Source organism: Microcaecilia unicolor, chromosome 1 (genome assembly GCF_901765095.1).
Source record: "Microcaecilia unicolor chromosome 1, aMicUni1.1, whole genome shotgun sequence".
Lineage (NCBI taxonomy): Eukaryota > Metazoa > Chordata > Amphibia > Gymnophiona > Siphonopidae > Microcaecilia > Microcaecilia unicolor.
In genome coordinates this window covers 440,254,396-440,268,835 of record NC_044031.1, presented here as the reverse complement: position 1 = coordinate 440,268,835, position 14,440 = coordinate 440,254,396, and positions in this window count along the sequence as shown.

Here is a 14,440-nt window from a genome sequence, read left to right as displayed (position 1 = left end):
TGTTGAGCCCCCCAAATCCCCCTCAAAACCCACTGCCCACAAGTCTACACCATTACCATAGTCCTAAGGGGTGAAGGGGGGCACCTACATGTGGGTACAGTGGGTTTGGGGGGTTGGATGACTACGCATTAAGCAGCACAATTGTCACAGGTAGGGGGGGATGGGCCTGGGTCCACCTGCCTGAAGTCCACTGAACCCCCTAACAACTGCTCCAGGGACCTGCATACTGCTGCCAGGGAGGTGGGTATGACATTTGAGGGTGAAAATAAAAAGTTGTGAAACATCATTTTTTTTTTTTGTGGTGGGAGGGGGTTAGTGACCACTGGGGGAGTCAGGGGAGGTCATCCCCGATTCCCTCTGGGGGTAATCTGGTCATTTAGGGCACTTTTTGGGGCCTTATTCGTGAAAAAACAGGGTCCAGGAAAAGTGCCCTAAATTCTAGCTACAAACGCATACTTTTTTTCCATTATCGGCGAAAGGCGCCCATCTCTGTTCGGGTGATAACCATGCCCCAGTCCCGCCTTCACCATGCCTCCGACACACCCCCGTCAACTTTGTACGCTTCCGCGATGGAGTGCAGTTGAAAACGTCCAAGTTCGGCTTTCGATTATACCGCGTTATTCGTTTTTGTGAGATAAACGTCCATCTCCCGATTTAGGTCGGAACTTGGGCGTTTTTCTCGTTCGATTATAAGCAGGATAGTGAGCCACCTTAGGGTAGGTGGAATTTACTTGCTGAGTCACAGGGACATGGCTCAGTCAGGGAGGAGGATAAGGGCCCTCTTTTACCAAACTATGGTAAAAGGAGACCTGTGGTGGTATCAGCACATGTTTTTTAAGCATGCTGAAGCCCCCTATTATCACAAAAGATAAAAGGTTGAGGTTTCATTCGAAAAGAAATGGCTGTGCGGTAGGTGAACCACTTGCTGTGTGGCCATATCCAGGGTAGCCCTTACCTCCACTCCCTGATTACCGTCAGATACACCCCAGCACTACAAAAATATAAAATATTTTTGTAACGCTGGAAATGATGCACGCTGGGGGTGGGAACTAAAGCCAGGTTCCTACTGTATACTGGCAGTAGTTCTGGATTGGTGCATGGCAAGCCCATTTCCATGCACCAACCTTTTAGTAAAAGGGCCCCCCCTAACACGACTTGGGGGTTCAAAATGGCCACCGAGTAGGATGGATGCATTTGTGTTGCTCCTGTGGAACTCCTTCAAGTGGCTTAGGTGATATTTGTTACGCCAAAGTCATACCTTACAATGCCGAAGAGAAGGGGGAAGGCCGCAGCTGTTGCCCCCCAGTAACTTGGAACCCCAGCTCGAGGCACTATTGATTCGTTTCTACAGCAGGCTCAGACCGCCTGTACGCCAATGGGCGGCTCGCTGCTATCTCCCGTTGCAGTTGGAGGCATTCGAGAGACGCTTGAGCTGGAAGTCTCGTTGAGCCCTGATGCTCGAACACCTCCTCCTCCTCCAATGCTTCACGGGCCCCCACCTTCAGGAGTGGCATCTCCGAGTCTAACCCCGGAAGGGGAAGTAGCAGTAGGGACGCTGGGGGCGAGTGAAGAACTTGAAAGAGCGGGGTCGACCTCGCTGATTGGAACATCGTCCGTGAAGAGAATTAACTCAAGCGGAGCAGCAAACACTTTGCAACAACAACCGACAGAGGTAGGAGCCTTCTCATTTGCTTTATCACAAACTAAACCTCCCGAAGTAACTCTTGAATCCCTTTGGACTCTTATAATGGACTTGGGCAAAGCTTTAATACCCCAAATACAGAAGGTTAAACAAGATGTTGAAAGGGTGGAAGATAAAGTTAAACAGCTAAATTTACAGGTTGAACAACAGGCCAAAGATATTCAACAACTATATGAAGTTCAAAATGTAGTTTTAAAAGATTTAACTAACCTAAGACGAAAGGCAGAGATAATGGAAAACTTCTCTAGGAGTAATAATCTTCGTTTTGTTAATTTTCCTTATTTGACTACCATTGATCCTAAAGAGATGTTAAAGTTATACTTTAAGGAGATTCTTCAAATAAAGGAGGAGGATATACCTCCTTTGGCACAAGTGTTTTATATTCCACCCAAGAATTTATAACAATCAGAGACTCAACCTTTGGATGTATCTGCTCTGCTAGAGCTGTCAGATACTGAACAAGTAATACCTGCTACTTTGGTGGCTACGGTGGTTTTATCACCAGATAAAACTTGGATATTAAGATTATTTTATAAAAATTCTGCAAAACGTTTTAAGGGTTTAAAGATCAACATCTTTCCGGATGTATCAAGGGAAACGCAGCTGCGCCGGAAAAAATTCTTACAGAAGAAACAGGAAGTGCTTAATTTGGGAGCAACTTTTTCCCCGAAATTTCCCTGGAAGTGTTTAGTCTCCTACCAATGCGAAAAGTTTGCGTTTTTTGACCCTGCTCAGCTTGAGACTTTTATAACATCTAAAAGGATAGTTGGAACAGGTTCTCCAGCTAGTAATAATGTTCGATAATATATAATGACGGTCAATATGTTAATTGCTTATTTAGTTGCTTCAACTTTGTTGTATTTTTGAACTTCCCCAATGTGGACTTATATTGGTTTGAGGAATGTTTATGATGATAATAGATTTTCCTGAATTATTGTTATCAATAGAAATCAAACAAAATAAAACATGGAAAAGAAAATAAGATGATACCTGAATTATTGTAATCTTCAATTTCCAATTTTTCTTAAAACAAGTTTGTATGCTTGTAAAATTGAAACCTAATAAACAAAAATAAACAATAAAAGGGCCCCTAAATGCCCTAGAGCAGAACAGATCAGTGAGGCCTTGAGTGAACAAGTCTCCAAAGGGAGGCCTTGAGTTAAGAAGCCTCAAAGGGAGCGGCCCTGAGTAAGGGCCTCCCAACAAATGCAGAGAGAAGGCTACGGTACCTGAGGGAAGTGCCAGGGAAGATGAGTAGCCTGAGACTAAGTGTTTCCCTGGGATAGGAAACTGTATATTTTAAACTCAGACTCCAGGAGTTAATTATACATGTAAGGAAGATAATTGTGGACACCACTGTATTCGCCCTCTGTGTTTTCTCAAATTGTGACCAGATTCAAGTCAGCATATGGAGTGTTATATCTCCCAATAGAGACACATGAATGAACATTGGCATACAAATCAAAGGTTTTCTGTATCAAGAGATTCATTGAAGATGTCCATCAGCTATTGGAGTTTTAAAGGTCTTTTCAGTCCCATCTTCTTTTTATCCATTAATTCTTTGGCATCTAGAGGAATCATCCACTTTTCACCTGTTCCTTGGATGGTATTATAACTTTTGTCTAGATATATGTCACAGTCTATGGGTTTCCCTATAAACTGACACCATGTAGGGAATTCACAAGAAAAAGACAATGGTATAATGTTTAACAATAACTTTATTGCACAAGATGTAATAGATAAATGCTTTTAAAAAATTAAAATGATTAAAAATATAAATATGTTTTAACTTTACAAATGTAGTGTAAAAATATGCAGAACGTTAAGTACATAAGTATTGTCATACTAGACAGACTGAAAGTCCATCAAGCCTGGCATCCTGTTTCCAACAGTGGCCAGTCCAGGTCACAAGCACCTGACAAGATCCCCAAATAGCACAATACACTTTATGCTGCTTTTTCTAGAAATAAGCAGTGAATTTTCCACAAGTCCATTTTAATAATGGTCTATGGATTTTTCCTTAAGGAAGTCATCCAAACCTTTTTTAAACCCCGCTAAGCTAACCACCTTTACTACATTCTCTGGCAACAAATTCCAGAGTTTAATTACACATTGAGAGAAGAAATATTTTCTCTGATTCTTTTAAATTTACTGCTTCCTAGCTTCATTGTTTGCCTCCTAGTCCTAGTATTTTTGGAAAGAGTAAACAAGCGATTCACGTCTATCCATTCCACTCCACCCATTATTTTATAGACCTCTATCATATCTCCCCTCAGCTGATTTAGCCTTTCCTCATAGGGAAGTCATTCCATCCCCTTTATCATTTTTGTCGCCCATCTCTGCAGCTTGTGTTTCCAGTCCAGTCCAGCCAAGCCAAGTCCGCTCCAGCTTATGGTTCCAGTCAAGCCAAGTCCGCTTCAGCTTTAGGTTCCAGACCAGCCAAGCCAAGTCTGCTCTAGCTTGTGGTTCCTGTCCAGCCTATTGATGTAGTCTGCGCTTCCTTGTGGGGAGGTCTTCCTTCTGTTGCCAGTCTCTGGCAGCAGTCCAAGGGCTCACTACTCCGGATCGTCGACAGTAGCGTGACACTAACATCCAGGGCTCCTCTGGCATCAGCTGAAACTGAAATTTCCCAGGCAACCAGGCTTCAGCTTGGATCACCTGACCCTCCCTATCCAATCAAGCACATGTACATGGAATGTTTATTTTTTTTCTACTGTTTGGAATGCATTGAAAATCTCTATTTTGAAACCCATTTTCCACATTAGTTTTAATGGAAAAAATGGTTTTCTCTATAAAATATAGACTAAATCACATAGAATTTAAATAAAGGTTACACCAACACCCGAGTCACTTCAAGCACAATCCAGTCTGTATTTTTAAATTTAAAATCCACTTACAGTTACTAAATTTCACAATTTCACCCCCAAATTAACAAATTTTCAACACAGGTAAGAATCAATTTACACTTGCGGATGCCACTATCGGATTTCAAAAAATCACATCTAGAGTGGCGTAAGGCGCTCCATAGCTCAATTAATCAAAACAACCATTAAAAATAAATTCTAAAATTTTCAATGACCCAACCCACCTAAAGGGAACCACAGGACCCCTCAACCATTAAAAATAGATTTAAAAACATCCCGGAATGCCTGAAAAATACATCTCCAAAAACCACTAAAATTAAATTAAATTAAACCAATGTCCAAAGGCCTCTTACCTTACTCCCCAGATAACTATCTGATGATCCATGTCTTGAACTGATGTCAGTTCAAAGAAACTCTATTTCTAGGAATAATGAGATAATCAGGGGCATAATCGAAAGAGAAGGACGCCCATCTTCCGACACAAATCGGGAGATGGGCGTCCTTCTCTCAGGGTCGCCCAAATCGGCATAATCGAAAGTTGATTTTGGGCGTCCTCAACTGCTTTCCGTCGCGAGGACGACCAAAGTGTAGCGAAGGCGGGATGGGGCGTGGATAAGAGATGGGCATCCTCGGCCGATATTGGAAAAAAGAAGGGCGTCCCTCACGAGCATTTGGCCGACTTTACTTGGTCCCTTTTTTCATGACCAAATCTCAAAAAGGTGCCCGAACTGACCAGATGACCACTGGAGGGAATCGGAGAGGACCTCCCCTTACTCCCCCAGTGGTCACCAACCCCCTCCCACCCAAAACAAAATTAAAAACATTTTTTTCAAGCCTCTATGCCAGCCACAGTAGTATGCAGGTCCCTGGAGCAGTTTTTAGTGGGTGCAGTGCACTTCAGGCAGGCGGACCCAGGCCCATCCCCCCCCCCACCTGTTACACTTGTGGTGGTAAATGTGAGCCCTCCAAAACCCACCAGAAACCCACTGTGCTCTCATGTAGGTGCCCCCCTTCATTCCTAAGGGCTATGGTAGTGGTGTACAGATGTAAGGAGTGGGTTTGGGGGGAGGGGTTGGGGATCTCAGCACACAAGGTAAGGGAGCTATGCACCTGGGAGCAATTTGTGAAGTCCACTGCAGTGCCCCCTAGGGTGCCCGGTTGGTGTCCTGGCATGTAAGGGAACCAGTGCACTACGAATGCTAGCTCCTCCCACGACCAAATGCCTTGGATTTGGTCATTTTTGAGATGGGCGTCCTTGGTTTCCATTATTGGTGAAAACCGAGGTCACCCATCTCTAAGATCGATGATCTCAACATTTAGGTCGACCATCTCTTGACCTAAACATGTATATTCTGGAGGAAAGGAGAAACAGGGGTGATATGATACAACGTTCAACTATTTGAAAGGTATTAATCTTCAAAAAAACCTTTTCCAGAAACAAGAAGGCGGTAGAACTAGAAGTGCATAAATTGAGGATGAAGGGGGGGGGGGGGGGGGGGCAGACTCAGGAATAATGTCAGGAAGCATGTTTTCATGGAGAGATGGTAGATATTTGGAATGCCCACCCGCGGTAGGTGGTGGAGATGAAAATAGTAATGGAATTCAAAACTGCATGAGATAAACACAAAGGAATCCTCTTTAGAAGGAATGGACACACAGAAGCCTAGCAGAGATTGGGTGGCAACACCAGTAATTGGGAAGCAAAGTCAGTGCTGGGTAGACTTTTCTGTTCTGTGCCCTCAAAATGGCAAGGACAAATCAATGTCAGATGTATTTACAAAAGTATCACATACAATGAGTTTATCTTGTTGGGCAGATTGTATGGACTATGCAGGTGTTTAGCTGTCGTCATCTACTATGTTACTATGATGCTAGGAATTATTAGGAATGCGATACAAAATAAGATCAAAAATATTATAATGCTTCTGTACTGCTCCACGGTGTGACCTCAACTTGAGTATTGCATTCAATTCTGATCATCATATCTAAAAGAAGATATAGCAGAATTAGAAAAGGTTCAAAGAACAGCAGCCAAAATGATAAATAGGATGGAACTTCTCCCATATGAGAAAAGGCTTAAAAGGTTAGGGATCTTCCATTTGGAAAAAAAGATGGCTGATAGAGGGATATGATTGAGGTCTATAAAATTCTGAGTGGTGTAGAACGAGTAAAAGTGAATCGATTTTTCCAGGGGACACTGAAGAAAATTACATAGAAATACTTTTAAAACAAATAGGAAGAAATATGTTTTCACTCAAAAAATAGTTAAACACTGGAATTTGTTGCTGGAGGATGTGGTAACAGTGGTTAGCATATATGGGTATAAAAAAGGTTTGGAGACGTTACTGGAGGAAAAGTCCATAGTCTATTTAGATGGACATGGGGGATGCCACTGTTTGCCCTGGGATTAGTAGCATGGAATGTTGCTACTAATTGGGTTTCTTCCAGGTATTTGTGACCTGGACTGGCCACTTTTGGAAACAAGGTACTGGCAGGGCCGCTGAGAGACTGGGCCCCCCCCCCCCGCCGCCCCCTCCCGAGGTCGCCGCTCCCCCTCCATCCTCCCTCCATCCCCCCTCCATCTGCCACCGGGCCGGGCCCCCTGTATTGAAATCACAGTGCCTCTTACCTCCGTGTGAAAGCGCTGCAGACAGCAGGGCAGCAGATCGCTTCCCTTCGGGCCTCCTTCCCTCCCTGTGTACCACCCTCGTGGAAGTTACAATGACGGAGGGTGGGTGGGACTGTGGCACCGGGTCCCCCTTGGAGGTCCAGGGAGTTTTGTCCCCCCCTGCCCCCCCTCTCGGTGGCCCTGGGTACTGGGCTAGATGGACCATTGGTCTGACCCAGTATGGCTAGTCTTATGTTCTTATAAGTCAAAGAGGATCCCCTAACACTTTCTGAAGGTTTGTTTGCAGGTTTCACAAAAATAAACTGTCACTTTTCATATAATGTATGTGTTTTATTCAGTGTGTTTCTTCTAGCAAAAAAGGTGCCGGTACTCAAATGTCAGGCCACCCTTCAGGGATGAGGTGATCACTGAGGGACTCACCCCACAATAGCCAGGACCCCTGCAACCAGTCACAGAATCTATGACAAGGCAGAATTGGTGTGTAGAGCCTGAGCTCTTTCCTTAAAACGTGGGAACCATGGGCCAATTTCAGCACACAATGGGAAAGGTGCCGTACTAAGTACCCCCAAGAACCCCCTCAAAAAAAGCCCTGGTTTTATTCATTTGCCCCTTTACTCCTTAGCAAATTGGCCTGCTCTTTCTGTTGCCAAAACTTTTCTTATTAGAATTATTCAGCTATTTTAATTAATTGGCTGCTTTTCACTTATATTCATTGAATCAGCACATTGGAAATTATGTCAGTATCTCCTCAGTATTAATCTATTATGATTTTGGTTTAGTATTCCTGCATAGATGCATTTTGTCTGTAAAATCTCTCTTTATATGCTGTGAACTTCATCACTGCCTCTCACTGAAGTTTCTGTTAGCAACAACATTGTGAGGACTTCTGGTATCTCATCCTGAGCAAGCTAACACTTTCATTGCTTTGCCTATAGACACAGCATGTAAACTTGTCCTCAGCTTTTCACAACACTTCCATGTAATGCATTCACTCTGAGAATAGGTAATTTATCAAACATTGTCAGCTTCGTTGTCAGCCTTGTTGCAATAATAAATGTCTAGGAATGCTGTATTGTGAGAGAATAGCCAAATCAGCTCTCTTTCGATTCATTTATAATTCAGAGGCCTCAGATCTGCGACTTTGAATTAAGTGACTCATTTCAAACAGTGCAAGTGTCCTCCACATCTTTTACCAGATGTCTTTCAGCTACTCACAATTCTTTGCCTTAAACTGCCTTGCTTGCTTATTATTGCTATAGATTTCCCGTCATCTGCCCCAGGCTATGACTCTTGTACTCAATCCTGCAGAACCAAGCCATGTACAAAAGTCCCTCTGCTTTAGTCACTCAGACTGGGCAGGCAGCACCTTGGCACTGTCCTTTCATCCCACACACCACATTCCAAAATATCAGCACAAGTCAAATTATTCGAGAGAAAGAGTGGAATTATTATGGCCACTGTTCTACTTACATATGATAAATGCTTTTTATAGTATAGTGCAATTACATACGTGACTGCAACTTACAGTATAATGCAATTACTTACATTAATCCTTGTCGATATTCTATCTAGTTCATTTCAGGGCAGAATGTCGAGCCTTTCAAGTCGCACAGCTCCAACTATTTCCAACTTACTCACCAGCAGAAGCACATTTCTGCCCTGTCTGGACATAGAGCCATAGAAAGGGAATGGGACTTGATATGCTGCCTTTCTGTGGTTTTTGCAACTACATTCAAAGCAGTTTACCTAATATATACAGATACTTATTTGTACATGGAGCAACGGAGGTTTAAGTGACTTGCCCAGATTCACAAGGAGCTGCAGTGGGAATTGAACCCATTTCCCCAGGATCAAAGTCTGCTGTACTGACCACTAGGCAACTCCCCCTCTGATGCACTACCATCACTTCCCTCCTCAGGGGTTACTGTTGACTCTATTTCTTGATGCCTTCAGCCCCCCATTCCATTAAAGTCTGGTGTAGGCACAGCCGTCCTTCTGTTTCAGCGGCACTGGTCTCCCTCCGTAGAGGAGGGGGACTGCCCTTGGTCCTTGACTTCATCTATGCCACTGCTATCATGTGACAAACATTTGACCACTATTAAAGCTTGATTTGGTTTAAACTTACTGCTGTGTGTCTTATCAGGTTAGGACACACTACCACATACCAAGGCAGCGACAATTGTAACAGGTAGGGGGGGATGGGCCTGGGTCCACCTGCCTGAAGTCCACTGCACCCCCTAACAACTGCTCCAGGGACCTGCATACTGCTGCCAGGGAGGTGGGTATGACATTTGATGGTGAAAATAAAAAGTTGTGAAACATCATTTTTTTGTGGTGGGAGGGGGTTAGTTCTCTCTTCAATATCTGTAATGCCTCTTCTTGCAGGATAACTGTGTATAGGCTTACTCTATCCATAGTGACCATCCACCATGTCTCGTGGACTTCTCCTAAACTATTCAAATGGTTTAGAAAATCTGTCGTATCTTTAATGTAAGATCTAGTGTGCTTCACCAGAGGGTGTAAAAACGTGTCTACATAAACAGACAGTGGCTCTAACAATGACTCTCTGCTGGATACTATTGGCCTCCCTGGTGGATCTGTCAAACTCTTGAGTACTTTTGGGAGAGTGTAAAAAATGGGGATCCTCGGTTGAATTCTGTTCAAAAATGCAAATTCCTTTTGTGTCAGGTAACTAGGTGCAAAACCTTTTCCTGTGACTGCAAAGATCTTTTCCTTCAATGTCTCTGTTGGGTTATTATCTAATTCCATATAATCAAGTGGGTTCAGAAGCTGTCTCCAGACCTCCTTCTCATAATCTTCTCTGTCTTAGAGTACCATGGAGCCCCCTTTGTCGGCTCTTCTAATCACTACTCGGGGATCCTTTCTCAGGCTTTCAACTGTTTCCCTTTCTGCGCGGGTACAATTAAAGTACCTCCTTCTCTTACTCTGCTCTATCTCATTCAAATCTTTTAGTACTAATTGGTGAAAAATCACCAGTGCTGGTTCTAGAGGAGTCGGGGGTGATCATTTAGACCTAATCTTTACTCTGGAAGTATCTTACCTCCTTTCAGTTTCCTCCCCGAAAAACGTTCTAATGTGCAATTTACGCATGAATTTCTCTAGGTCCACCTTATTCTGAAATGTGTCTACTAGTCCTGTTGGTACAAATGTTAATCCTTTAGCTAATACTGTTTGTTCAATAGGTGTAAGCTGATGCTTTGATAAATTGATCACCACCGATTCACTCATTGTTGTGACCGTGTGTGCGGTCATTCTCTCCTGTCCTGGCCATATCCTCTCTCTATCCAGCCTCCTTGTCTCTGCTGCTCCCTCTCATTCTGCGTCTGTATCCTCGGCCTGAATCTAAAAAAGAGGAAGGAGAACCTCTACCAGAGCCAGTGGAATCTGTACCACTGGAGTCCGTTCTTTCTTCAAATGCTGGACAGTGCTCCCCTTGATCCTTGTTCATCCATACATAGATAGATTTACCTTCATGATCTTTCTCATCTCGGTGGAATTTTTTAATTTTCATCCACTGTAGTTCCAATCTCACTGATTCTATTTTCTGTTTCAGTTCCTCATGCTGACGATTGAATACTTCCATCAATTCTTGTTGTTTAAGCAGGCCTTCGGTGTTCTCTGTGTCCGCTCTTATCTGTACTGTGGTTTCTTTAGACTTATCGATAATAAGGACCATCAGATCTAGCGAGCACTGATTCAATATGCCAGCCCATTTTTCCATGAATTTCTTATCTTCCAGGAACATTTTCGGTTCCTTGTTAATCCTCAAACCTCTCGGGATAAATTCTCGTTTGCAATATTCAATCATTTTTGCCCCATTTAAAAATGTGACTAGGCGATGTTAATTCTGAAATCTAAAGCATTATATATAGGAAAATATTTTAGGAAGCACAAGAGAAAAGTGACTAAAATTCCTAAGTATATTTTAGCAAATTATTAAGTTACTGAAATGTAACAATGTCCAAGCTGGTTGATACTTTTTAAAATAATGTTTATGGTGGTTCATTTTCTTTTTCATTATTCAATGACAAACAAACTTACAGTATATTCAGATGTATGAAGTTTGGGGATTTACATTTCCTTTCTGTGATGTATTATAGTGAATAAGGAATTCAATCTTGTCAATCAGCATCTTTGCCAGAATGGAGGGGAGAGGTGGTATAATGTTCAGCATTCATCTCTGCTGACAAGGACAGCAATTGCCACTTTCTGTCTCTGAGCAAGTTTCCCAAAAGATTAATAATTCTTTCTGAAAGACTGATTTATGAAGGATTTTCTTTCATTCTGTGTCTATGGGGAACAATAGCTTAGTAAATCAAACCCTCAGTGTAAAAAAAAAGGAATGTACATTTTTTTTTGTATTTTGCTAGGACTGTCACAAACTGTTTTTGATTTCTTCAAGTATGAACCACAGATACTTATTACAATTTGAGTTCTTTGTTTTAGGCTTGACACAGATGCTTGATGAGGATCCACATTTTATTCCTTTTGCATCTGTGATAGAACACAAAATATATATAAAAATATTGTAAAGAATAAGACAGTCTGATAAGCAACAAAATCAGTGTCACGGATATTGTATGCTTGTTTATTTTCATGGTGCTGATTTGCTGGAATGCTGGTGCTTAATATTAACTTCTAGTGATGTACTCATATATTACAACACAACATACATACCTGGTGACTAAAAAGTGCAAATCGAAAGCATGCTGCAGGAAGCAGTCCTTGTTTAGGTGGGCTTTGCATATGTGATTTTCGACAGTTGAAGGAAGCTACACAGAAAAGATTTTCTCCTCTGTTCAGAGGGGAAATGATTACAATATAGGGCTCAGTGACTTCTCAGCTTACCCCTTCCCCTTTTAAATTTATATTAATTGTTGTCACTGTAATGGTACTTATTATTTACACTTTGATTTATTTTAGAGACACTATTCGGGTTTTGGATGTGCATAAACAGGCATTATAGATGTGTATAGTGCATTCACATCTAAATCCTGATTTTAGAATTCTGGATATACACATCTAAAAGATGAAAACGTGCATTTGGAAAGAGGGGGTGGTCTTTGCATTATTTTGAGCAGGACTAGGGTGGGGAAAAAAAAATATATATATATTAGAAGAGGAATGCATGTTTATGTCAGACAACATCAACATTGGGATTTACACCTGCTACCTAGGAGTCTATCTTTCAGAAAGGGGCTCATTTTGTGCAGCACTCGACTGGCAGAATTAGGGAATTATCAGGACTGTGACTCTTGTTATTTGTCTATAGGCCAGTGGCACAAATTCCTATTGTGGAAAAACTATCAAAACCAATTGTAAACTTCAGCAACATCTTACAAAATTTGAGCTTTTAGATCTTGCCCAGTATGGCTTCCAGTGTCAACAAAGCACTGAGACCCTTTTGGCCACCCTCCTACAGGAATTAGCAATTCATTTAGGGGGTCTTTTTCTAAGCCATGGTAGTGTTTTTAACTCATGGTAGAAATCATCTGGCGACAAATGCCGAGACACCCAAAGGAATATAATGGGCATCTCGGCGTTTACCGCCAACTGATTTTTACTGCAAGCTAAAAATACTACTGCAGCTTAGTAAAGAACCTCCTTAGGTAAGTGACTACAGGGCTTTGTGATACAACTGGATCTTCAGGCCTGCCGAGAGACTGGGCCGGGCCTGGGACTAGGCCGCCCCCAGGCCCCCGGCCTCGCCCCCACTGCCACCCCCCCCAGGTTGTTGCCACCCCCCCCCTGAGGGGGGCCTGGCACCACAGTCCCACCCACCTCCGCCACCGGGCCAGCACGTGCAGGACATCAGACGCACAGAAGCCCTGCAGAGTACAGCGAAGATCAGCTGAGAGGAGCGCGTCTGTGTGGGTCGCGCATGCCGGAGTCAGAAGACAGCACTTCTGCTGGCGGGGGTTTGGGTGGAAGGGGCCCGGTGGCGGTGGCGGGTGGGACTGCGGTGCCGGGCCCCCCTTGGAGGCCCGGCCTGGGAATTTTGTCCCCCCTGTCCCCCTCTCTCGGCGGCCCTGTGGATCTTATGGGTGCATTTGACATGGAGAATCATAATATTATGTTTGCAGAATTATTAGTTCTAAGGGAATCATTGGCCTGGTTCTCACTGCCGAAGGATGTCCATCTTACTAGGCCCGCTGAAGGACAGTGGGCCTGTAAAAGAGACGTCCTTCGGCAGGGCTGCAAGAAACATGTCTTTGTTATTGTATTTTGCACATGGATGTCCGCAATTACATGCACTGTATTTGCGGAACATGCAGCTATGGGAAATATAAGGAACATACATATTTTATTGTGTGTATATATGAAGATGTTCGCACACTTGATAATGATTCAGATAAGAAAGACTCCGCACATGTGAACACGTACTCATACAAATGAGGCCCCGCATGACGTCCATGCATCATGGTCGTCCACGTGCTGACCCGTCCATATATCGGGATGGTCGTCCATATACGGAACTGTGCATGTAATGACGTCTATCACGCATGGATGTCCATATAATGCGATGCACGTTTTCCAACGGTTATTCACTGAGAAACATGGCTCTGAGGCGCAAGCAAAATTTCAGCGATGCTGAAAATTTGTGCCTAGTGCACCTTTGCATGAAGCACCAGCACATTCTTTTTAGGCACCACTACCACCTGCCCCCCAGGACTGTCTCAATTTAAGCCTGGTGTCAAATAAGAAACAAATTGGAAAGGTAAGTGTTTGCTTCCCCTCCCCCTCCTGGGCTATCAGGGCCCCCTCCTGTAGCTACACATATAAGAGCTCCCTCAGCAATGTAAGCACTAACTGTAGTCTGCAGTCAAGAGTAATCAATGATATGTGCACATGCACATTCATTAATAGAATCTATGTACTACAAAGGAAAAACATTCCCACATCCCTACAATACTGCACACAAATGGTACTCTCTGTCCTCATGTCCACCTCATTGACATCACCTGTAGCAATGTAATGCCCCCCCCCCCCCCCCCCAATCAGTGTTGTGTACCTCTCCTATTTGATTTCCAAATGAATTTGTGTGCTGAAGGCAAGAAGGGCCATCCTCTGACTCCTGGTGTACAAACTTATATCTTGCAGAAGATTTGGCATTCGGAGGGACCTCGAGTCCCTCCGGCGGAGGTTCCGCCGAATCAAGCGGGAGAGCCCTCACATGATAAGGGCAGTGAGAGGGCGCCTCAGGGCTCGACGTAAGTATTATAA